Genomic DNA, 24,401 nt, shown 5'->3' with positions numbered 1-24,401 from the left:
GTACTGACTTTTTAATCCCCAATTGTTACTCCTCTCACCTTCACCGTTTCCAATGAAAATATAAAAGGGCAGAAACTTTTTGAACGTGCCTCGTAAATACGTAACCGTTCAGTTGTAAGAAGCCAATAACCAACGTTTCTGCGTTTTTCTCCTGTCAGAACTGCTGCGTAACCCTAAGGATGGAGGCTCAGAGTGCGACATGGCAGCCGTTACAACACATTCCCTTCGATCAGGGAGTTGTACCTTCTCATGTTAGCTGCCATGTGTGCTTTATATTTTACATCTCATTTTTTATTTGTAAAGCTGACCAGCCAAATACACACAGCCCCGGGCGCCTGCCTCTTGCATCTCCAAAGTGGATGATTAATGGCCGGGCCGCACATAATTAATCCTGGGAACAAAGGTGGTCACCACGTAGTTAATGCCCATCCGCCACGTCACTGGCAGCTCACTGTGGGGACTGTCCCTGTTGTGTTTATATGTTTCATATTTCACACACATACAGTATATTTTACTCATTTCAAATTCTTTCTAAATGATATACTGTATATATATTTATATATATATATATATTTTTCCCCTCTGTGTTTATTCCCTTAATCATCTGTTTGGCTGAGGGTTTGCGAAACGCAGGAGCAGCCGACACCAGCCCACTCTCATCTGCTGGCTTGTCAAGCATGGCTGAGCAATTCTTTTCAGGACAGCGACACCATCTTACAATTATGAAGCTCAGAAAGCTTTTAAACAGGTGATGCACGCTCTCAACGGAACACAGAGAAGGAGAAGCCGGACCAGAGATCACATCTACTCCACCTGGCAGAAGAAAGCCGATCAGGCTTCACACGGCGCTCTGTAACGCTCTGCCAGCTCACCCGTGTCGTCTTCTCTCGAGGTGACATGGCAGAGCGCGCCTGGCCTGCGTGTCACAAACCCACAGGGGCGGACTGGCCATTTTGGGCAATGCCTGGTGGGCTGCAGACTCTGGTCTGGTCATGGGTCGGCTGTTTCATGAAAGACATTTTATGTACTGGTTACTGTTTGACATTAAAATGAATTTTCTAAACTACTAAACATTATCTGTCCAGCGCTGCGATTTGTATAGTCTTATATGACGTCATCAAGTCGTTTCAGTTGTCAGCACACAACGTTGCAGCGAAACATTTGGTCAAAACTGCCTTTTGCCGATTTCTGTTTCGATATCCGCTACATTCCGGTTAGCATATTGCAATTTATTTGATCTCATATCTAGCATTTAAAATCTTCAGTACTAATAATTAGTTTAGATTATGTATTATGCATCTTATTGTTCTCTGGTCGCCGGCGTGAGCGATAATTAGTGGTTTTCAGCTGCGATTAATAGTGTGATGAAAGAAAGTTATAAAGCACGGGACAGGAATTTTTCATATTAGGACGGAACATCCATCCATTTCCCAACCCGCTGAATCCGAACACAGGGTCATGGGGGTCTGCTGGAGCCAATGCCAGCCAACACAGGGCACAAGGCAGGAACCAATCCCGGGCAGGGTGCCAACCCACCGCAGTAGGACGGAACACTTAAAGTTTATCGTTAAGTTAATGGAGCATTTCAATCACTAACCTCGGTTATCATTTATTTTATTGTAAATGAGCAGCTAGTAGCCTACTAGGGTACTGGCACTTGGACATTTGACATGTACTCTAATAACGTGTAAGCCGTGTTACTCCATTTGTATTTTTCATTAGATTTTATTTCTCGTCAAATTTTAAGTTTTGTCTAAACAGCAGTGTACAGATTAAGTGTAGACAGAGTTCATATCGTAGGCTCATAGCGGGTAGCGAGCCGCGTACTCATCACAAATTTGAAGAAAATTACAATGAATAATGGGCCGGGTGGGCCGACCTCGTCACCCCACTCGTGGAAGGAGGTTTGGAGACCCAGTCTACTCCTGCAAACCCACAAGCATGGCACACCCTCCAGGACTGTGCCCCTTGACCCTGCCCTCCTCAAGTCATCTGCCTCAGGTTATCTGGTTGACTTCCACAACGAAGCTACCTTAGGTGATGACATCCAAGTAACATGGAGCTCCCCTTCTTTACAGCATTTCAGGCTCTTGATGCGACCTGCAGGACCTTCTCGCGTGCCGAGTAACTGAAGAAATCCTGCTTTAGGTTCCTCTCCTGCATTGCCACCTAGCCTTACGTGTGTGACCCAACCTCCATGTCTCTCCTTAAAATACTACAAGGCAGAGCCTCGTGTGATGAGGGACAGGGAGGGGTTGGCCATCCTAGCTGTGATGGAGGCTCCCTTACCCATCAAAATGGATGGACCACATGAACGGGTGGGTGGAGGTCCCTTGCAATAATGGAAGGACAGAAAGAGAGAGCGAGAGAGAGAGAGAGAGGTTGCATCTCGGGGTTGTGTGTTACCCCAGTAGGCAGCACCCCTCTATTGTTACTCCTGTATGTCCACCCATGGAGTAGCTTGGGAGTTGTGGTCCACATTTCACTGGACATTTTGCATAATGAACATTTTTGGGTTCATCTTATGGACTTTGGTCTGCCTGTCACAAAAATCACCTTGATATTTTCCTATCATGCACTATTTTATTGCAGTGGTGTATTTTTGTGATTTAATGTCACAGTCTGAGGTATTCAGGGTCACGCATGTATAACTTCGGGTTTGACCGCGGTATGCAATGTCACCCCGGAACGAGAGAGGGAGCTGCCACCAAATGGTATCTTCTCTTTCCCACAAAGCACAGAGGAGATCCCCCCAGTGATGGCACCCAATCCCAACAGTGATGCCCAGCACAGGCCCCGCCCCCTTACAAAGACACAGCCCAGGATGGTGGTATCACATTTCACTACCAGGACTCGATAACAAACGAGCTCCCGTGTGAGATCCGAGATCAAACGACAGTAGCAGAGAACTCTCGAGGGAGCCCCAGCGATTCTTGTTGCTTCACTCTGGTTTCCTACTCTCAGGTCAAGTCAAGTCGGGGAGCCTGCACTGGTACAGTACTTTGCCGTACCCACTACATGACAAAACAACTCGGGATCCCAGTTGGCAACCCCCCAGACAGACACGCGGTCCAGTCCCACCATTCAGAAATGACCCTCTACCTGCTGCAGCCAGGTGTTAAGTGGGCGACCCCTTGGCGCGGTCCAGCCACTCGGGTCCTCAACAATGAGCCGGATCACCTTCGGGTAATCACGCCACATGGCCGTAGTGCCGTAACTGAGGCTCCCTCACAGTGCAGGTCATGTGCCTCATTTGGGACTCCATGAGCAACACAAAGTCAAACCAGCGGGACCCGAGGATTTTCCGGAGAGACACAGGTGTCCAGTGTTCATCTCAGGTCACTGGACGGCGGCCATGTCTCACAAACAGGTTGGCACCAGGACTCTACAGACTTGGCCCTTCGTCCTTTTGCAGATATCGGGAGCGCCACACATCCCTTTACAGAGACCTCCTGACCCTCCATGCTCTCCCAATCCGTCCAGTCTCGGTGTTATGCAAAACTTTGGGCACCCTGAGAAAGTGACATCTTTTTTCTTGATTCTTGAAGTGAAAAACGATTAAATTCAGCCCCTGCAGCAAACAGACATTCAAATATCCAAGTCTTTTCTCATCGTTTGATTCCATGAACTTCAACAAAGAATTAAAAAATAAACAGTAATTGGGACTTGAGCAAAAGTGCGGACCTGTCCCCCCTGCTCTTACTAATTAGTGACCCTCGCCTCTTTTGTAGCCAGTATGAAGGCTAGGGGGCGCCAGAGAGCCCCAAACCCCAAACACAAACACACAAGACAGTCCCGGGTTCAGACAAAGGGTGTTCAGTTACACAAACACAAATCACAAGTCGCGTTCTCCCCTCGACGTCACCTCTCTCTGTCTCACCACGGCACTGCTCTCCTCCAGTCCAGTGTTGCTTGCCTTCCTTCCTCCCAGCTCTGACTCGCCTGGACAAGGCAGTGCGGTCTCTCTTATTGCCAGGGAGTATTTCCGGTAGACGGGCTTCTGGGTCATAAGAAAGCTCCCTATCATGCCCTCTGTACTCCAACTCCCATGTAGCCCTGTGGATATCCCAACCATATGTGGGACACTGCCACCTATCAAAGTGGGGGATGAACTGCTCCCTGCCATCCTCTACTGCAAGTCCTTATATTCATCCAATACATAAATCATCAGGCTTCCCAACTGGGTATTACCACCATTCAGTCCATCCTTCTATTATGATATTCCGGCCAGGTAAGGATTTCAGCTCCATCCTGGATGGGGCGCCCAACTGTCCTCTGGGGTATCTACACCAGCTAGGAATCTTTCTATTCTAGAGACAGTAATTTCAGCCCATTCTTCCACACTGTGATGGCTCTCCAGATGGGAATCAACCATCCGCACTATCATCCTGCCATCTCTGACTGGTATGTTAACACTCATTGGGATTTTGTACCCTGGAAGTATGTGAGGGACGTGCATGATAAGTGAACTGTAGCAGAATGAGAATAATTAAAACAACAAGTAGCTGGCAGACAGAGCCAGCCATCCTGCCAGCCAGCCAGCCATTGTTCTTATGCAGCACTTTCTACACTCACGCTACACGGGTTCAGATCTGGTATTGCATCTGATAATTCATCCCCCATGACCATGAACTGGATTAGACGGATTAGAAAGTGGATGGATTTCCCGTGACAGGTAAGGAGAAGGACGTACTTGAAGACTTAAAGAGTGCGAGGAGCAGCAAAAGTCGGGAAATATTTGTTATGCCATCCCTGGATTAGTGCCCACATGCCAAGCCTTTCAAGCAAAGAAAAAGCTTGGCCACGAGGATGGAAGAAGTTGTGGGTATTCAAGCAAAGTTTCCCACCAAAATTTGTGTTATCACAGAGAGGTATCCGAAGGAGGAGTACCCGCCACTCTTGGATAAAACCCAGTTACGATGACTCAGTTCATTACCATCATCAGACCCCGCGTGTCCTTGATGCCAAGTCAAGCATTTTATCTCTTTGTGAATAACACTAGACTGGCCAGCATGTCCCAGATCATGGCTGAAGTCTCTATAGAGGTCACAAAGATGAAGATGGCTTCCTCTACATGACCTATGCATCCCAGGAAATGTTTGGGCCCATTGGTGCCAATTTCTTTATTGAACATTGACTATTAATTTAATTTGCTTGTTTTGGTGTCTGTGCATTGGCAGGTCCAAGGGATTGACTGGCTTACTGTATGACTTTTATATGAACATTTTGTACCTTTAAATATTTTATAATTAATGAAAACTAATGAAAATAGAATTGTATTTATGGAATTAAAAAAATAGAAGGTGGTTAGATGTGTTAGTCACTGGGCCACACTGTCTGATAATTTAAAAAATGAAGAGTGGTTGGTAAAAGTCACATAGAGAGAGATGCCAGTCTGAATCTCCTGGCATATCACACAATGCTATACCAACTCTTACGTGGTTATAGACACGGAAGAAAAAAGAAAACTACAGCCTTCCATGATCTTCACAGCATTGTGAGAACTCTCAAGAGGGCAAATGAACGACATAAAATGAGAAAGTCAGGGAGGTCTAACACGTCGAGATTCATCAAAACCTCAACATTGAAGTTTACAATACAGGGTGAGTCAAAATCATGCTAACACTAATGGATTCTTTTTATCTCGACCACAAATTCCAGGTCGATGGATAAGTCGTGGTGGACCTTTGCCATGGCCCCCACAATCCCCTGATTTGACACCCTTTGATTTCTGGTTATGGGGTACGGTGAAGGAGTGCGGGTATAGCCAGAAAGTTCATGATATCAACGACCTGAAGGACAGAATACGGACTGTGGTATCATCTATCCTCCGTAAAATGTGTGTCTGGGCTTTAAATGGTGCTGCTGCTCGTTGGTTTCTGTGTATTCAACATGATGGCAAACAGGTTGAGTCATTTCTGTAAATCATTTTGCACATATGAAGTATGTTTTGTGAATAAATTATTTCCACCATTCAAAATGTTAGCATAATTTTGTCTCACCCTATACTTTCCCTATACTTTGTATACGAGAAAGTAAAAAGAGGAATTAGTCATTTGACTAAGGCTGGCAGATTCCATGATCTATTTGCCAAACCTGATGACATCAGAGGACCCTCCCCCTTTATTTAAAGTGGTATACATATTTAACAAAGGGTAAAGTGCCACTTCCTGTGACTGGAAATAACCCAAAATCTATGTTTTGTACGTAATACTTATATGCAAAATTTGGTTGACCAAAGTGAAAGCGTACTCAAGTTATTGTGCTTACACACACAGATAGACACACAGACGTAATTCCAAAAAATGTTATTTTCAGACTCAGGGAGGTTTAAAACATTGCGACTCATCAAAATCTCGAAATTGAATTTTTGGACAATTACAATAATTTCCCTACTAGAAAATAAATCAGACTCAGGAAGGTATAAAATGTCGAGATTCATCAAAATCTCGAAATCAAATTTTTGGTTGATTACAATACTTTCCCCACGAGAAAATAAATCAGACTCAGGAAGGTTTAAAATGTCGAGATTCATCAAAATCTCGAAATCGAATTTTCGGACGATTACAATACTTTCCCTACGAGAAAATAAATCAGACTCAGGAAGGTTTAAAACTTTGAGATTAATCAAAATCTCGAAATCAAATTTTTGGATGATTACAATACTTTCCCCACGAGAAAATAAATCAGACTCAGGAAGGTCTAAAACGTCGAGATTCATCAAAATCTCGAAATTACATTTTTGGACAATTACAATACTTTCCCTATACTTCGCATACAAGAAAGTAAAAAGATAAATTAAGTCATTTGACTAAGGCCGACAGATTCAATGATCTATTTACCAAACCTGATTAATTATCTCATATTTTGAAACTTACAGATGTCCCAATTACCTGAGGCTCTGTTGACGAGCAACTCCCAGTTTCCGGTTTATTTACAGGCATGAAAGACTTGCCGATGCAAGCTTGTTTGACACTATTTTTCACTGTTTTTGACATGAAAAGTACTTAATTGCAAACAGGGTCCAAAACAACTGCACCTACAGACAGAGCACCGGTATTTCTTTTCATGCGTTCACTGTACTGTCGCAAAAGTGCCCGGCGCAGTGATGACATCTCAGGACCCTCCCCTTTTATTTAAAGTGACATAGATATTTAGTAAAAGGTAAAGTGCCACTTCCGGTTAGCTGGAATAGCCCAAACGTTTTGTACCTAGTACTAATATGCAAAATTTGGTTGACCAAGTAGAAGTGAAAGCGTACTCAAGTTATCATGTTTACACACACACAGAGACAGACGCACAGACATAATTCCAAAATTGGTATTTTCGGACTCAGGGAGCTCTAAAACGTCAAGATTCATCAAAATATCGAAATTGAATTTTTGGACAATTACAATAATTTCCCTACGAGAAAATAAATCAGACTCGGGAAGGTCTAAAATGTCGAGATTCATCAAAATATCGAAATCTAATTTTTGGACGATTCCAATACTTTCCCTCTACTTCGTATATGAGAAAGTAAAAAGATCTGTGGTCCTACTGGGGGTCACCATAGAGTTCACAGGCTCTGAATAACACCAAGGTGAAATGGTGACCCCTCTAGAGATGGAATCCTGCCTTTGCCCATGACAGGCAGCATGGATGGAGGAATTCTATAAGCTGTTTTAAGATGTGCCATGAAAGGCACCATAATTTCCAAGCACTGTGTTCTTGAAATCAAGTAGTCCCAAGTAGCTGAAACCTGATTTACACAAACACTGGAAATGCCAAGTCTCGCCAAGTCGGGTCATGCCCTATATAGAAAAGCACTGCCGAGCTGAAATGAGAGCCCCTCTTCAGAGCGCGACTGTCTTCCTGTGATGAAGTATTTCTGAAACATCCTCAGCTCAGATGCTGTCCCCAGAGCGCACTGCAATCACGGCGACGACGGGAGAAATTTTAATATTGGCCCAATCAGAGGCTCTAGCATTAAATAATCTGCTGGCTTCAAGACCGCCAGATAGGAAGCAGGTGTCTTGGACGTGTGGATGCTGCCTGATGCTAAGCGCTGACGGAGGGACATTTACTTGTATTTAGTACGTAGCTACTGCACGTTAGTGGTGGAAACAACTGGCACATTACACTCGGCTGTCGAGAGAGAGAGGGAGTGAAGTTTGAGGAGTGTGAGAAAGAACGAGACCACAGGTACAAGCAGCTGGACTCCCCCTTAGTAAAAGGGTGAGAAGCACTTTGTAAACGACGACCCACAGGTGTGCCAGCCAGAATGGGGCAAGGCTACTTACCTGGAAGAGACACCAACCCATTGAAAACTCAAGAGGAAAGACAGGATATTCCCTACCTTAGCCAGGAAGATGGCAGAAGATGCCAGTTTGGAACTGGGTACACTGGTATCCCGGCAGGGTCAGATTGAGGAACAATGCCCAGGCCAGTGTGATAGAAGGACCAGGAGAGACAAGTGGTCAGAGCTACATGCTCCCCCGATACGTTAGGTGGCACTATCTGTATGGACACCCACAAGGCATGCTGGGAGCTGTAGTCCCATGAGACAGCCTTTTTGGGTTCCAGGGTGCCAGCAGAGGTTTCCTGAGAAGGTTTCTGATCCCTACTTTTAGGGACTTCCACTCGACCCAGAAGTGCTTTACAGTGGGCTATGCCCTAGCACCCGAAGTACTCCTGGGTCTAAGATAAAGGAAGCATCAGTGGAGTCGGAACCAGAAGTGACATCATCGGTGGCCCCGGGACTGGAAGTGACGCCATCAGTAGCGCCAGAAACCAGAAGTGACACCATCAGTGGTTCCGAAAAACCGGAAGTAACGTCATCAGTGGTGCCGGAACCCTGCAGGATTTCCCATGGATGGTCTGCAAGGGATTGTGCACCTCACCGCCCCCTGGCCTGGCGTGGAATTACTATCATTCAGGCCCTTAAGCTGTCTGCCCATCGCACGTGTGTGACAGAGGTTACATCTGCGAATCGGAAAATGAAAGGAGCCTCCAGACAACCTATAATCCCATCGCACCAATTATGCGCGGGTCACGACCCTTGAAGTCACACCCCTAAAAACCCAGAATGCAGCGTTAACGACGGCCCACAAACAGGAGGCAACAGAAGGACCTGGAAGTAGTGGAGAAGACATTTGAATTTACAAAATAAAAATCACACACACCGATTCACGGCAGTGTCGGCGTCCTTACCTCAGCAGTGTCCTGCGGATGCTCCCGACTCGCTTGCATGTGGCGGACGTTATTCATTTTTTTCTTGCACACATTCTGTTGTCTGCCTTCCCTTTCTGTCCTGCTGGTTTTTGGTTTCCCCCCATATGCTCTTAGGTCCTGAGTTAGGCCCATTGGGGGTGACAAGCACCTGACAAGTGCCCACTTCGTACAAAGTGAGCCCCGGTGCCTGATGCTCCATTGCCATGCCACAGGCTGTAGGCCTTACTTACATGTTGAGTTCCTGGTACTCAAGTAAGAATACAAAGCAATAACTCAAATATGCTAAAGTACATATAAAAGTGGCGGCTTTGACAATAAAATTAAAAACTAAATGAGCCAGATAATTAGAGTAAAACATAAGATAACGTAAAGATGAATCATAAGGAGAGCTCATTGAAGTGCTGAATCCAGCCGGAAAATAAAACAATGAAGAAGAGTCGGCCGACATTGAGGCTTGATTGACATCACCCGCTGAATGACAGCACCGTAAGGTCAGAGTCCTAAGAGGACCGCCAGCAGCGGCTCCCCTGCCTGCTTAAGGCGACGCGAAGAAAAGGTTCACATTTAATCTTTAAGAAAGCTGGCCGACTTTGGAGATACGGCCAGTCGAGACGGAAATCAGCTGAAGGCAGCTGGGGGTTCAAAATCCCAAGGATCACATTAAAAGCACAAGTTCCTAAAATATCTCCTTGGCTGCATATCTACGTCATAAAAGTGGCAGTCCGGATGAGAACTGAGCCCCGTGTCCGTTTTTATCAAATGTCTCAGAGCAGGAACACGGTCCTAACTGGCTGAAAGAAATCTCAGGAAGCACTTCCCGGATCAGGCGGAAACCCCACAAGTAGGGATCACAGATCCCTGCAGCACTCCCTGGCTGCACCCATGGAAGCCAACAGGGCTACTCCACCCACGGGACTCCATTTCCCAACATGGGTACCGAAGCCCAGGGACGTTGCCCTCTAGTGTATTGGGTGGTAAATCATCAGAGTGGATGTCCTCCCCATTAGAGTGGTCTCCCAGCCAGGTAAGGATCTTCAGACCATTTCAAATCCACATAGGCATTTCCTGCCAGCCTCTCGGCCAGGTTTGGATCGTCAGTGCATCTGATTCTGCACGGACATCTTCTGCTAGTCTCCCAGCCGGGTAAGGTCTTTTCAGTCCATCTGATTCCACATGGGCATTTCCTGCCAGCCTCCCAGTCAAGATAGGGTATCCCTCGCCTTTCTTTTTGTCCATTCAGTCCGTTGACCTCCCGGTCAGTTAAGGATCCTTGACCCATCCCGTCAGGGACAAAAACCCCATGCATGGCATCCATCACAGGAGGCTGCCTCTAATCATGTCATCTTTAACAAAAAAGAAAGTGAGACTGTGACGACTGGCTCATTTCTGTTTGTCTGTGCCCCGGTGGCACGTATTCCATATTGACCATCTCCTTGCAACCAAAGCCCCCATCTGATTTATTTACCTGAATATGTGGCCATTTTTATTTTTTTCATTTAATGATGTTTGCTGTTATAATAAGACGAGAGCAGCTTCTCCACCCACACATCCACAGTGTTTTCAGCCAAGTGTGATTGAAATTCTTTCTGAGTGCAGAAGCTCATTATTGCAATATGGCAGTTCAAGCTTCAGACCAGTGCTTACCTGTGGCTAACAGGACTGACATAAAAGTACTTCAGCGTGACACGAATTCTGTTCACGGCCAGACGCGGTCACGGACAAAGCGTTTACTTTGTACTGCCTGGCTGCTAAAATCAGTTCCTGTGCTCGCCAGAGCAACGAGGATGATGGAGATGGCAATTATCTTCTTGTAACAAATGTGTGGCACCCAGTTATGGGAGCCCGGGGGGGCACCAAACTTACCCAGAAAAAACGTCTGCAATGTATAGCGAACTTAAGCTGCTTCAGACCCCCTTCACTTTTCAAACATTTTGTGACATTGCGGACGTGTACTGAAATCATTTAAATTCATTTTTTTTTTGTCCTCAATAAGCAACACTCAATACCCCAGAATGACAAAGTTAAAAAGAGGATTTTAGGATTTTTTTGCAAATTTATTAAAAATAAAAAAGCTGAAATATCCCATTGAACATAAGCAGTCAGACCCCTTCGCTATGACACGTGAAATTTGGATGAGGTGTTCCCCATTCAGATGATCATCACCGAGATGTTTCTACGCCTTGTTTGAGGTCCATCTTTGGTCAATTCAAAAGATTACACGGAATAGGAAGGGTGATCGCCTGTCTATAGAAGGTCTACAGGTGGGCAAAAAAAAAAACAAGCGCAGGGTTCAAGGAATTGCCTGCAGAACTAAAAGACAGGATTGTGTGGCGGCACCGATCTGGGAAAAACTACGCAAATATTGCTGCAGCACTGAAGGCTTCCGATACCACAGTGGCCTCCATGATCCTTAAAAAGAAGAAGTGGGCAACAACCATAGCTATTCTTAGAGCCAGTTGTCCCACCAAACTGAGCAATTGGGGGAGAAGGGTTTTGTTAGGAGAGACAACCAAGAACTTGATAATTAAATCAACTGACTGGACATGACTAGGAAGGACACACATCTGTGGCCTCTCTAATTCGGAAATGGAAGATGTTTGGAACAAAGCAACTCCTCCTAGAGCTGGCTGCCCAACCAAACTGAGCAATTGGGGGAGAGGGGTCTTGTTAGGAGAGATGATCAAGAACTTGATAATCAATTCATCTGACTGGACATGATTAGGATGGGCACGCATCTGTCTGCAGAATGGTCGACACTGGAAAAAAAACAAATTATGAGGTCAAGGGAAATCCCTGAGGGGATTAGAGACAGGATTGAGTAGAGACACAAATCTGGGGAAGGCCACCAAGAACTTCTGCAGCAATGAAGGTTCTCTCAAGTACAGGGACCTCTCTAATTCTGAAATGGAAGACATTTGGAACAAATCAACTCCTCCTAGAGCTGGCTGCCCAACCAAACTGAGCAACTGGGGGAGAGGGGTCTTGGAAAGAGAGATGACTAAGAACCTGATGATCAAGTCAATTGACTGGACATGATTAGTAAGGGCACACATCTGTCTGTAGAAGGATCCACACTGGAGCAAAACCAAATTATGACATCAAGAGAATTGCCTGCAGAGATTAGGGACGGAACTGAAGATAGGCACAGATCTGGAGAGGCCACAAAGAACTTCTGCAGCGATGAAGGTTTCCTCAAGTACAGGGACCTCTCTAATTCTAAAATGGAAGACATTTGAAACAAAGCAACTCTTCCTACAGCTGGCTGCCCAACTAAATTGAGCAATTAGGGGAGAAGGGTCTTGTTAGGAGAGATGACTAAGAACTTGATAATCAGTCCATCTAACTGGACATGATTAGGAAGGGCACACATCTGTCTGTAGAATGGTCGACACTGGAACAAAACCAAATTATGAGGTCAAGGGAAATCCCCGAGGGGATTAGAGACAGGACTGAGTACAGACACAAATCTGGGGAAGGCCACCAAGAACGTCTGCAGCAATGAAAGTTCTCTCAAGTACAGTGGCCTCTCTAATTCTGAAATGGAAGATGTATGAAACAAAGCAACTCCTCTTAGAGCTGGCTGCCCGACCGAACTGCCGAACTGGGGTAAAAGAGTCCTGGAATGAGAGATGACTAAGAACCTGATGGTCAAGTCAATTGACTGGATGTGATTAAGAAAGACACAAATCTGTCAGTAGAAGGGTCCACAGTGGAGCAAAGCCAAATTATGACGTCAAGGGACAGGATTGTGTGGCGTGACCGATCTTGGGACAGCTACACAAATATTTCTGCAGCATTGAATGTTCCCACAAGCATAGTGGCCCCCGTAGTTCTTAAATGGATGAAGTTTGGAACAACTACCTTTATTGCTGGAGATAGCCACCCAACCAAGCTGAACAAAAAGGAAAGAACAGTCTTGGTAAGAGAAATGACCAAGAACATGATGATCAAGTCAATTGACTGGATGTGATTAGGAAGGGCACACATCTGTCTGTAGAAGGGCCCACCGTGGGGCAAAACCAAATTATGAGGTCAAGGGACAGGATTGAGTAGAGACACAGATCTGGGGAAGGCCACCAAGAACCTCTGCAACAATGAAGGCTCCCACGACCACAGGGGCCTCTCTAATTCTGAAATGGAAGAAGTTTGAAACAAAACAACTCCTCCTAGAGCTGGCTGCCCGACCAAACTGAGCAATTCGGGGAGAGGGTTCTTGTTAGGAGAGATAACCAAGAACCCGGTGATTAAGTCAATTGACTGGATGTGATGAGGAAGGACACACATCTGTCTATAGAAGGTTCCACGCTAGCGCAAAAACCAAATCATGAGGTCAAGGGACAGGATCATGTGGAGTGACAGATCTTTTGAAGGCTACACAAATATGTCTGCAGTATTGAATGTTCCCACAAGCACAGTGGCCCTGTAATTCTTAATTGGATGAAATATGGAACAACTACATTTGTTGCTGGAGTTAGCTGTCCAACCAAGTTGAGCAAAAGGAGGAGACGGGTCTTGGTAAGAGAGATGACCAAGAACCCAATGGTCAATTCAATTGAATGGACACTGTTAGGAAAGGCACACACCAGTCTATAGAAGGTCCGATGATTGATTAAAAAACAAACCATGGAGAAATTGCCTACAGAGCTTGGAGACTGAATTGTGTGGAGGCACAGATCTGGAGAAGGCTTCAAAGAACTTCTAGAGCAGTGGAGGTTCCCAGGGGCCTTATTTAATTCTGGAATGGAAGAAGTTTGGAACAAACACATCTCTGCCTAGAGCTGGCTCCGCAACAAAAGTTGGGGGAGAAGGGTCTTGGTAAGTGAGGTGATGAAGAAAACAATGCCATTCCAGTGGTGAAGTATGGACTGGGAGGACTGGGAGACTTGTCAGAGTCGAGGGAAAGGTGAACAGAGCAAAGGACAAAGATGATGACCCCAATGAAAGCCTGCTCAGAGCACTCTGGGCCTCAAACTGGGCCGAAGGGTCACAAAGCAAAGACAGCACCGGAGTGGCTGAGGGTCTGCTTGGTGAATGTCAGAGAAGGGACTTGAACCCCTCAAATATCTCTGGAGAACCCTGAAAGTAGTCGTTCACTGGTGGTCTCCATCCAACCCGACAGAGCCTGAGAGGACCTGCAGAGAAGAATGGCAGGAAATACCCCTGTAATTTTATATCCTATCTGTTTGTTTTCATTTCTTTGTTTTTATCATATACTAGCTGTCTTCGGTGGCTCCGCCCACGTAGTAGTGAAACTGGACAAACTTTAAAAATCAATTAAAAAAAAAAGCAGAAAGTCAAACGTCAAATGTTGTCACTGTATCTGATTGTGTTCAGCTCTGACAGAAGAGCGTCCCCCACGTGGGGAGAAAAGCACATGGCCGTGATATCTCTGCTAATGAGCAGCTACTCTCTAAAACCCACGTAGCTCTGATCTCTCTCTCTCAAAAACATCAAACGTTACGCCTTAAAAATCTCTAGATGATGATGTCTGCTGAACAAACAGGTATTGCTAGCTAAGCAGAGGCAAGGTGCGCTCCAACACGTGGTGACAGGCAGAGCGACTCGAACAGAGGCTGGCAAGTGAATGAGGCGGGCCCCGCCCAGCTCCCCACTTCTGAGGCCACACCCCCTCCCCTTGGCCTGCAACCTCTCTCACAGATTCATGCAAATAAATCTCTGCCTCAAGTGAACTCTGATACTTAGCACAAGGAGAGAAGTCGCAAAGTCAATAGGGTGTTCAAGCAAATTATAGAAAAAATCGGATAAGTAGTTCTCTCGTGAAAAGCGGACGGACAGGCAGACAGTGGATTTTATATACAGTAGATAGATAGATAGATAGATAGATAGATAGATAGATAGATAGATAGATAGATAGATAGATAGATAGATAGATAGATAGATAGATAGATAGATAGATAGATAGATAGATAGATAGATAGATAGATAGATAGATAGATAGATAGATAGATAGATAGATTCATTTAAGAGGTAAAATACTTTAAATAACAGCATTAAATTGAAAGTGTTATCAGCTTGATAAAACAATATTTCAAAGGTTAAAAAATGAAATGGTATAGATATGCTAATTCAGTCTGAGCTCAGTCAAGGACATGTGTTGGGTTACTTTGAGTGGGAAGTAAATCTGAGAAAATATCTGATCACTGACACGGAGTTTATACGGAAAGGCAAATTCTAAGCCATCTTGGGTTTGTTAAAACTGGCAAGCAATTAATGTGATGGCTCATTTGTGACGCCATGAGGCAGAACTGCATCGGGATATCAAACCTTTTACTGGACGTGAGACGCCCTATTTCAGTGTGTGGAATCAGGAGCACTGAGGCCAGCTGGCAGCCATACTGACACGGCCCTGCATCTCTGCAGTAGTGCAATTAAAACACCTTCTTGAAATAATGCAGGAGAAGTATCTGCACACGGCTTGAAAAGATATGAAAAGTTCAGGTTACTGCAGACAGTAGTATTCTTGCTTAATATTTTACATTCTTTACGGCACCAGTAGCTTCAAGGATGAACCATACAGGAGATTTGTTACTCACAGCGGAGGGATGAGCTTCTCCGTGACAATGGGGGACAGAAAACGAGAATATGAAGAAAGAAAATAAGTCAGTGCAGCCCGTGAGATGCTTTCCTTTTTAAACATATGTGGACATATCAAGGTTGGATCTTCATATAAACATCATCTATCTATCTATTATATAGTGCCTTTCATATCTATCTATCTATCTAATCCTGCCAACTACGCTATCTATCTGTCTATCTATCTATCTATCTATCATATAGTGCCTTTCCTAACTATCTATCTTTTTAACACTATATAATAAAATGCTATTCTTTGTGCTTGCATGTAAGCGTGTGTGTGTTTGTGTGTGTTTTTGTGTGTGTGTGTCTGTCCAGTTCCTCTGAGTAATCTGATTGGTCAGTTGGCCTTGGTGGCCCAGTCGTATGGTTGATGACAGAACACTTTTGGGGTACAAAGTTCATTTCCTGATGACACCTAAAGTTAAGATGCAGCCTTTCAATGACACCAAACCATATAACATACCAAGAGGCACTGCAACTATGCTATCTATCTATCTATCTATCTATCTATCTATCTATCTATCTATCTATCTATCTATCTATCATATAGTGCCTTTCATATCTATCTATCTATCTATCATATAGTGCCTTTCATATCTATCTATCTATCTATCTATCTATCTATCTATCTATCTATCATATAGTGCCTTTCACTATCTATCTATCTATCTATCTGTCTATCTATCTATCATATAGTGCCTTTCCCAACTATCTATCTTTTTAACACTATATAACAAAATGCTATTCTTTGTGCTTGCATGTAAGCGTGTGTGTGTTTGTGTGTGTGTTTGTGTGTGTTTTTGTGTGTGTGTGTCTGTCCAGTTCCTCTGAGTAATCTGATTGGTCAGTTGGCCTTGGTGGCCCAGTCGTATGGTTGATGACAGAACACTTTTGGGGTACAAAGTTCAATTCCTGATGACGCCTTTTTCTTTTTTTTTTTTAAAGGAGTTAAGATGCAGCCTTTCAATGACACCAAACCATATAACATACCAAGAGGCACTGGACTGCTAAACTTGATTGCTAAAGTCATCTTGAAAAGCAGGACGTATTTGTGAGAATAAGTGATGTTCTCACAGTGGGTAATGGGGGCCCGTCTACCATTGCTGGTAGTCAAAAAGAGGATGAGGGGCGAACAACAACACTAGAAATGACTGAGTCCGATAAACTGACTTTACGGGAATGCAAGCAAAGAGGAAGCACCGGCCAAGATGGACTGAGACACGTGAGGATGCAGAGATTAAACGTAGGAGGATTGCTGTTGGTACGCACAAGACGAGAGATATGAAAGAGATTTAAATGGATTGTGTTATCTTTCTTCGAAGAGGCAACATACGCTGTTCTGAGCCGAACTCCAAGCACTATGTCCAGAGAAGCGTAGGCCCTGCTCATTACCAGCCTACAGTGAAGTATGGCGGTGGCAGGGTGTCTCTATGAGGTGTAGGGTCAGAATTGAGAGAAAGGTGAATGCAGACAAACCCAGCGAGGCCCTTGAAGTAAACCTGCTGCACACCCTCTCCATGGCCTGAAGCACAAGTCTCTCCGAGTGTCCTTGAGTGGCCCAGACTTCACCGCACACGTGTGTAGGGCCCTGACGATGGCAGCTTACAGACGCCTCCCATCCAGTCTGAAGGAGCTTGAGAGGATCTGACAGGAGCAACGGGATCAACGGCCCAAATCCAGGTGTGCAAAGCTTGAGGAGATTTACAAAAGAAGATTCTAAACTCAAATTGCTGACAGAGGGGCTTCTTCTGAATGAGGAGTCTGAACGCACGCTTCTAGGAATGAGAGATGTCAGTTGTTATTTCTGAATTGATTTGCAAACCTTCCCAAAAACATGTTTTCACTTTGTCATATCGGATTACTGAGTGTAGACTGATGGGCAAAAAACGTCACATCTACCCATTTACAATTAAAACTGCAACACAGTAAAGGGTACAGAAAGTGAGGGGGCTTATCACAACCACCATACACAATACAAACAGCCAGAGTCGCGCGTAACCACAGGCAGATTAAACAAAACACGGGCCCTCGGCATGTAAACCCAACATGTCTGGCTACACGCCGACAATAAAACAGCTAAACAGCTCGCGGGTGGTACGGCTCTGTGATGCTCCATGCTGCTCTGTCAGAAACTCAGCAAGAACTTCACAATGATGAGGGAGAGCGTAGTCATTAGAAATTAGGCCAACCCAGTCAGCCCCGACTCCGGGGCAGGAAAGAAAGGATGCCCGGGCTGCCAGCTGAGCGCACTTGTTACTCGGAATACTCAAGAGCTTCCAGGGAGGACTTGACTTGGACAGCCACGGATATCATCTGAAGGCCCAAGGCTGACTGTGAAGGGCTGGGGGGCACAGAACAAAGAAAAACAAACAAGGGAGAAAAAAAGAAATCAAAGATAATAATAATAATAATATGGGCGGCTGTGGGAAATGAATAACAAAGGAAGAGAAAGAGGCAAATATGGCAGAGGCTGAAGACGAGCTTCTCTGTAAGTGGCAGGGCCGATACGTATTTGTGTTGAGCTTCATTAAGGAAGGATATGTAGATATAAATACACATACACACATAGAATTCATCCATCCATCCATTATCTAACCTGCTATATCCTAACTACAGGGTCACGGGGGTCTGCTGGAGCCAAACCCAGCCAACACAGGGCGCCAGGCAGGAAACCAAACCCAGGCAGGGCACCAGCCCACCGCAGACACATATAATTTATAGCTAGAAATTGATAAAAGGAGAAAAAGAGGATCACAAATCTTAAAGTATTCTTTAATTCCTGAGTTTTCAACATCTGCCAGGAGGAAAAAGATTAGACGTTCAGGAATCAAAGGCAAATTTGTAACAGGGGGGTTCAGAGGACATTGGTCTTAAAGTCTTATTTAATATGTAGATGTTCTTCTTTTGGGGCGGCACGGTGGCGCAGTGGGTAGCGCTGCTGCTGCCTCACAGTTAGGAGACCCGGGTTCACTTCCCGGGTCCTCCCAGTGTGGAGTTTGCATGTTCTCCCCATATCTGCGTAGGTTTCCTCTCACAGTCCAAAGACCTGCAGGTTAGGTGCACTGGTGATTGTAAATTGCCCCTAGTGTCTGCTTGGTGTGTGTGTGTGCCCTGCGGTGGGCTTTTCCTGCCTTGTGCCCTGTGTTGGCCGGGATTGACTCCCTGTGACCCTGTAGTTAGGATATAGCGGGTTGGATAATAGATGGATGACTTTGCTGACGATGCTGTGATCTTCACGGAGCCAATGGAGGCTCTGATTGGGGTGCTCGAGACACTGAGTGAGGGCTTGCGAGTGTCCTGATAAAAACCAACAATCCAGGCCTTTAATGAGCTCTTGGGCCATCAGCAGCGTGTCTGTTTGTGGGGAGAGTGACCCTAACCCTTGTCGAGAGGTTAACTTACCTTGGCAGTGACATTCATGTGACTCTGGTGACTCTTCCTATGAAGTCCGTAGACGGATTGGGAGAGCATGGGGGGTCATGAGGTCCCTGTAAAAGGGGTGTGTGGTGTTCCCGATAACTATGCAAAAGGACAAAGGTCCAAGTCTTTACAGTCCTGTCTTGCTATATGGTTGTGAAACATGGACGCTATCCAGTGACCTGAGACAAAGACTGGACTCCTTTGGTACTGTGTCTCTCTGGAAAATCCTTGGGTACCGTTTGCTATACAGTAATCCCTCGTTCATCACGGGAGATAGGTTCCAAAGCCGGCCGCAATAACTGAATTTCCGCGAAGTAGGGACACCATATTTATTTAATAATTTAACGTGTATTTGGACGTTTTTAAACCCTCCCTGTACTGTTTACAACCCACCCTGTACTCTATTAATAACACGGACAACTGTTAAGCAATATGAAATCGGTAGATGAGTTTACAGTTACTGCATAGCAAAGTACACGTACCTATATATGACGTGATGATGGTGATGAATATGCTGTGCAGTAAAAATGAGGACGATGAAGGTGATGATGACTTTTACTGCGCAGCCGATGACTGTATTTTATGTCTCTTCAGACGGCGGTGCCATTTCCTGGGGCACCTCTTCCACGGTTTTGACGAAGGTGTATCCGTAGTAGTAGTAGGAACTGACTCTTTTTTGCGAGGCTGCAAAAACGTTGTGATCGGCTGCCGCTGCTTCTTTTTCCGGTCGAAGAGCAGCTTGTAGGCGGTCATGACGTCGTCAACCTTGTTGCAAAATTGGACCGATTGAACCATATCGTCGTCCCATTCCTGTGACCGCTCTTGCAGATCCTTAGCCAGTCTGCAGCCACAGCCGCGAATGTTCTCCTTTCCATCAACATATCCAGAAGTTTCACCTTCTCAGTGATCGTCATCATTCTTCGTTGGCGTTTAGGCTCAGCACCAGCCTTGGAAGAAGCAGCACGTTTGGGAGCCATTGTAGGGGGTGAAAATTGAAGGGAAGTTCAACACAAAAAAATCACACACAGTACAGTGTAAAGTAAACCGCTCGGCGAGAAAGCTTGAAGTGAAATGGCCGCGACAGAGAGATAAGGGGAGGTGCTGTGGGATCTGGGCATCAGTCAAAGCTCCAATCACGGGCCCGATTAGAAAGCGGGAAGCTGTGATTTGTCGTCTCCCTTCCATGTACCAATCACAGCCCGTGTTACAACGCACTTAGTCACCGAACTTGTTTTGTTGTTCTTAGACTAGGAAATACTACTATTATATTTAAAAACCCGTAAAGTCGTGAATCTGCGAAAAGTGAACCGCGAATTAGCGAGGGATTACTGTACTCAGTTTGTTATAATATTAAGTTTATTGTCACTGTCTCTATTCACACTGTTGCAGTCATTCATACAGGCAGACCAAGTATGGTACACAGGGACTAGGCTGCATTTAGAAACCATTAGCCTCGCAGTTTGGAGAATGGGACAAACTGCAGTGTGAGCATTGTGCTATTCTTGTTGGAGGTGGGGTTTGAGTTTACTGTCCTTGTTTGGAGACCAGAGAGGACCAGCACGTGGAGAGGACAGTATAGATACATGGAACAAGCAGTCAACCCCTTTAAAACTGTTGGGTGGAAGATTATGTCATCCGTCTGGAAAACCCTTTCAGCGTGGTGACGAAAGATGGCAGACTGCATAGATCAAGACTCCCACACCTTGATAGAGTCTGTCATAAGCTTCCTGTCTGTAACCGCGTAAAACCGTCAGTAAAGTAAGCTTAAGTATATCTTTGTCTCTAATGTGATGTCTGTACCGCTGTTATCACGATGGGAGGGATATCGCCTTTTCTGGTTCGCTTTTTCGGTTACTTAACATGCTGCAATGTCAAAAGAACACATTTCCGGAGAGCTAATGCCTCCTAAGGAAACACCGTTGGATTGACTTTGTGTCGAATGAGTGGTTTCTCATGGAGTCCCGAATGAGGCACATGACCTGCATTGCATGGGAGCATCAGTTACGGCACTACGGCCATGTGGCGCGTTTCCCCGAGGGTGATCTGGCTCGTAAGATCCTCATTGTTGGGAACCTGAGTGGCTGGACCAGGCCAAGAGGTCGCCCACGTAACACCTGGCTGCGGCAGATAGAGGGTCATTTCCAGAGGGTGGGACTTGACCGCATGTCTACCTGGAGAGTTGCTAGCTGGGATCTCAAGTTGTTTCTTCTTGTAGTGGGTGCGGCAATGCACTTTACCAGTCCAAGCTCCCCAACTTGACTTGACTTGACAACAGTTGCCTATCAGTCTGCACTCAATAACCCACAATGACAAAGTGAATACATATTTTTAGAAAAATTTGCAAATTTTTTAAAAACGTAAGAAATGAAACCTCTCATTCCTAGAAGTATTTAGACCCTAATGCTTCAGCACTCCAAATTGTGCTCACATTTAATTCTCCTCGAGATGGGTCGAGAACTTGACTGGAGTCCACATGGAGACTGGACATCGATTAAAAAGGCACACGTGTACCTCCTGTATAGAAGGTTCCACAATTTAATGTTGGGACAAAAATTAAACCACAAAGGCCACGGGACTCTTTGCAGATCGGCCATGAAATTGTGGTGAGGCATGGATCAGGGCAAGGAGACAGCATCTGAGCATTGCAAGTGGAGCACTTCCTGGCAATCGATCGATCGATAGATAGATATGAAAGGCACTATATGATAGATAGATAGATAGATAGATAGATAGATAGATAGATAGATAGATAGATAGATAGATAGATAGATATGAAAGGCACTATATGATAGATAGATAGATAGATAGATAGATAGATAGATAGATAGATAGATAGATAGATAGATAGATAGATAGATAGATAAGATACTTTATTAATCCCAAGGGGAGATTCACATACTCCATAACAACTTTCTCCCACTCAATTACCAGTACAATCTTTACACTCCACCCGTCCACAGTGCAGATCCTGCTGACTACGCCAAATGTCTTGTCATAGAATTACACCAAGTTTGCCATAAATGAGTTCATTGTGGCCCATTTTTGCGATATTAATGTTGTGTTTTTCTTTTTTTTTCATTCCTGTTCTGGGTTTAGAAGCACCCTAAACAGACTAGTGCTAAGGTTTTTTTTTTTGTTTTTTTTTTATGGTAGTTTACAAAGACCACCCATCCAATTTAACGGAGCTTGAGAGGATCTGCCAGGCCTCTGAAGCTTGTAGGGACTTACCAAGAGGACCTAAAGCTGGAATTGCTGATAAAGGGGCTTCTACAAAGAGATAAAGAATCTGTATTCTGCTAGGAATGAGAGATTTCAGTTTTTATTTTTTAATAAATTTGCAAATTGTTCGGAAAACAAGTTGTCACCTTGTCATTATGGGCCACTGAGTGTAGACTGATGGTCAAAAATGTGAAAAGTATTCATTTGAAATAAAATCCACAACACAGTAAAGTGTGCAGGAAGTGAAGAGAGCTGGAGACTCTTTGAATGCCAATTTGCTTAGACACACAAAATTAAGAAAGGAGACACCAGTGGACCAGCAGCGGCACCCTTTTGGTTACACTTGTCATCATGTATTCAGAATAAACCTTTACCTATACGCATTAGCATAATAAGGTCATAATCGGGGTGAAATTTCAGGTCTTATAGCCATTTCCGGATACGGAAGCCATTGTTGTGTACCGCTGTCAGGGTCAAATTCCGTGTTGCTAGGGGCGTGGTCTCCAGGGTCATGACCTCAGGTTAATCAGCAGGCGGGATGAAAGGTCAGCCCTTTTGCAGTGAGCCAGTCTTCAGATAAAACCTTCCCAATTCTGTTTGTGATTTTTTTTTCTGTTTTCGACTTCTTGCCGCCGGGTTCGTTTCCCGAGTCCTCCCTGTGTGGAGTTTGCGTGTTCTCCCCGTGTCTGCGTAGATTTCCTCCCACAGTCCAAAGCCATGCAGGTTAGGTGCATTGGTGATCCTAAAATGGTCCCTAGTCTTTGCTTGGTGTGTGTGTGTGTCTTGCGGTGGGCTGGCACCCTGACCAGGGTTTGTTTCCTGCCTTGCGCCCTGTGTTGGCTGGGATTGGCTCCAGCAGACCCCCATGACCCTGTTGCTAGGATATAACGGGTTGGATAATGGATGGATGGATGGACGTCTTGCCTGATTGTAAATTTTTGCCTCTCATCTGGGTTTCGATCCCTTCGTTTCATTTTTTATTTTCTCTTGTTTTGTCCTTTGCACGCGTCTCCCAGTTTAACTCAAGAAAATAGTTATCTGTTTTTTTCACGTGTCAGGACAAATAAATGTTTTCCTAATTGGCATTAAAGTTCTCATTAACTCCTTAAGATCACGCTAAGCTGAAAAGATAAACAACGCAATGCAATAAGTGCACAAGTGAAACCTCCCCAAAGAGCACTTGCAAAAAGAAAGCCTGACATTAAACACGAATGCTAACCTTGCTGAGGGCCAAAGTCCGTCTGCCAGCCTGACGGAATGAGATAGAAACGAAATCTCCCTGTGACTTTGACAGAAGCAAACGGTCGCTTTGGCTTGTCCATCCACAGACGGAGCGCAGCTGCTTGTGTAAAGTGGGGTAAACAAAAGGCCCGTTTAGAACAACAACGCGGTCTGATCTTTAAAACCTTTATCTGTTTCACACAGATGTCCACATTAATTTCTCAAATACTCCGATAATGAAATGAATCAAGAGGGGAATGAAATGCTGAACATAAAGACTGCAGATTTTTTGTTTGTTGTTTTTGAAACACAATTAAAAGTTTAATTTGTCAGCCCTAATCTTTTGTCCATCCATCCATCCATTATCCAACCCGCTATATCCTAACTACAGGGTCACGGGGGTCTGCTGGAGCCAATCCCAGCCAACACAGGGCGAAAGGCAGGAAACAAACCCCGGGCAGGGCGCCAGCCCACCGCAGGGCACACAAACATACACCAAGCACACAGTAGGGACAATTTAGGATCGCCAATCCACCTAACCTGTATGTCTTTGGACTGTGGGAGGAAACCCACGCAGACACGGAGGAGAACATGCAAACTCCACGCAGGGAGGACAATCTTTTGTCTCTCTGATATTTTTATTTCCTTATTTGGGGCGTATTCTTTAACAATTTGCATTGGGGTCTGAAGCAAAAGAATATTCTACCAAGTAGGTCTTGAAACCCAAAAAA

At 44.9% G+C, this 24,401-nt stretch overlaps 1 protein-coding gene and 1 pseudogene across 2 annotated transcripts in view; one reads left to right on the top strand and one right to left on the bottom strand.

Moving 5' to 3' along the window:
- Positions 1-5,137, top strand: part of LOC120540177 — a 34,768-nt pseudogene extending 29,631 nt beyond the window's left edge.
- The window catches only part of fhit (fragile histidine triad diadenosine triphosphatase), a 1,101,949-nt gene that overhangs the window by 766,380 nt on the left and 311,168 nt on the right, over positions 1-24,401 (bottom strand). The window lies entirely within an intron of this gene.

This window comes from Polypterus senegalus, chromosome 12, assembly GCF_016835505.1.
Source record: "Polypterus senegalus isolate Bchr_013 chromosome 12, ASM1683550v1, whole genome shotgun sequence".
Classification (NCBI taxonomy): Eukaryota; Metazoa; Chordata; class Cladistia; order Polypteriformes; family Polypteridae; genus Polypterus; species Polypterus senegalus.
The sequence above is the reverse complement of the archived record's forward strand: the minus strand, read 5'-3'. Positions and strand labels throughout refer to the sequence as shown.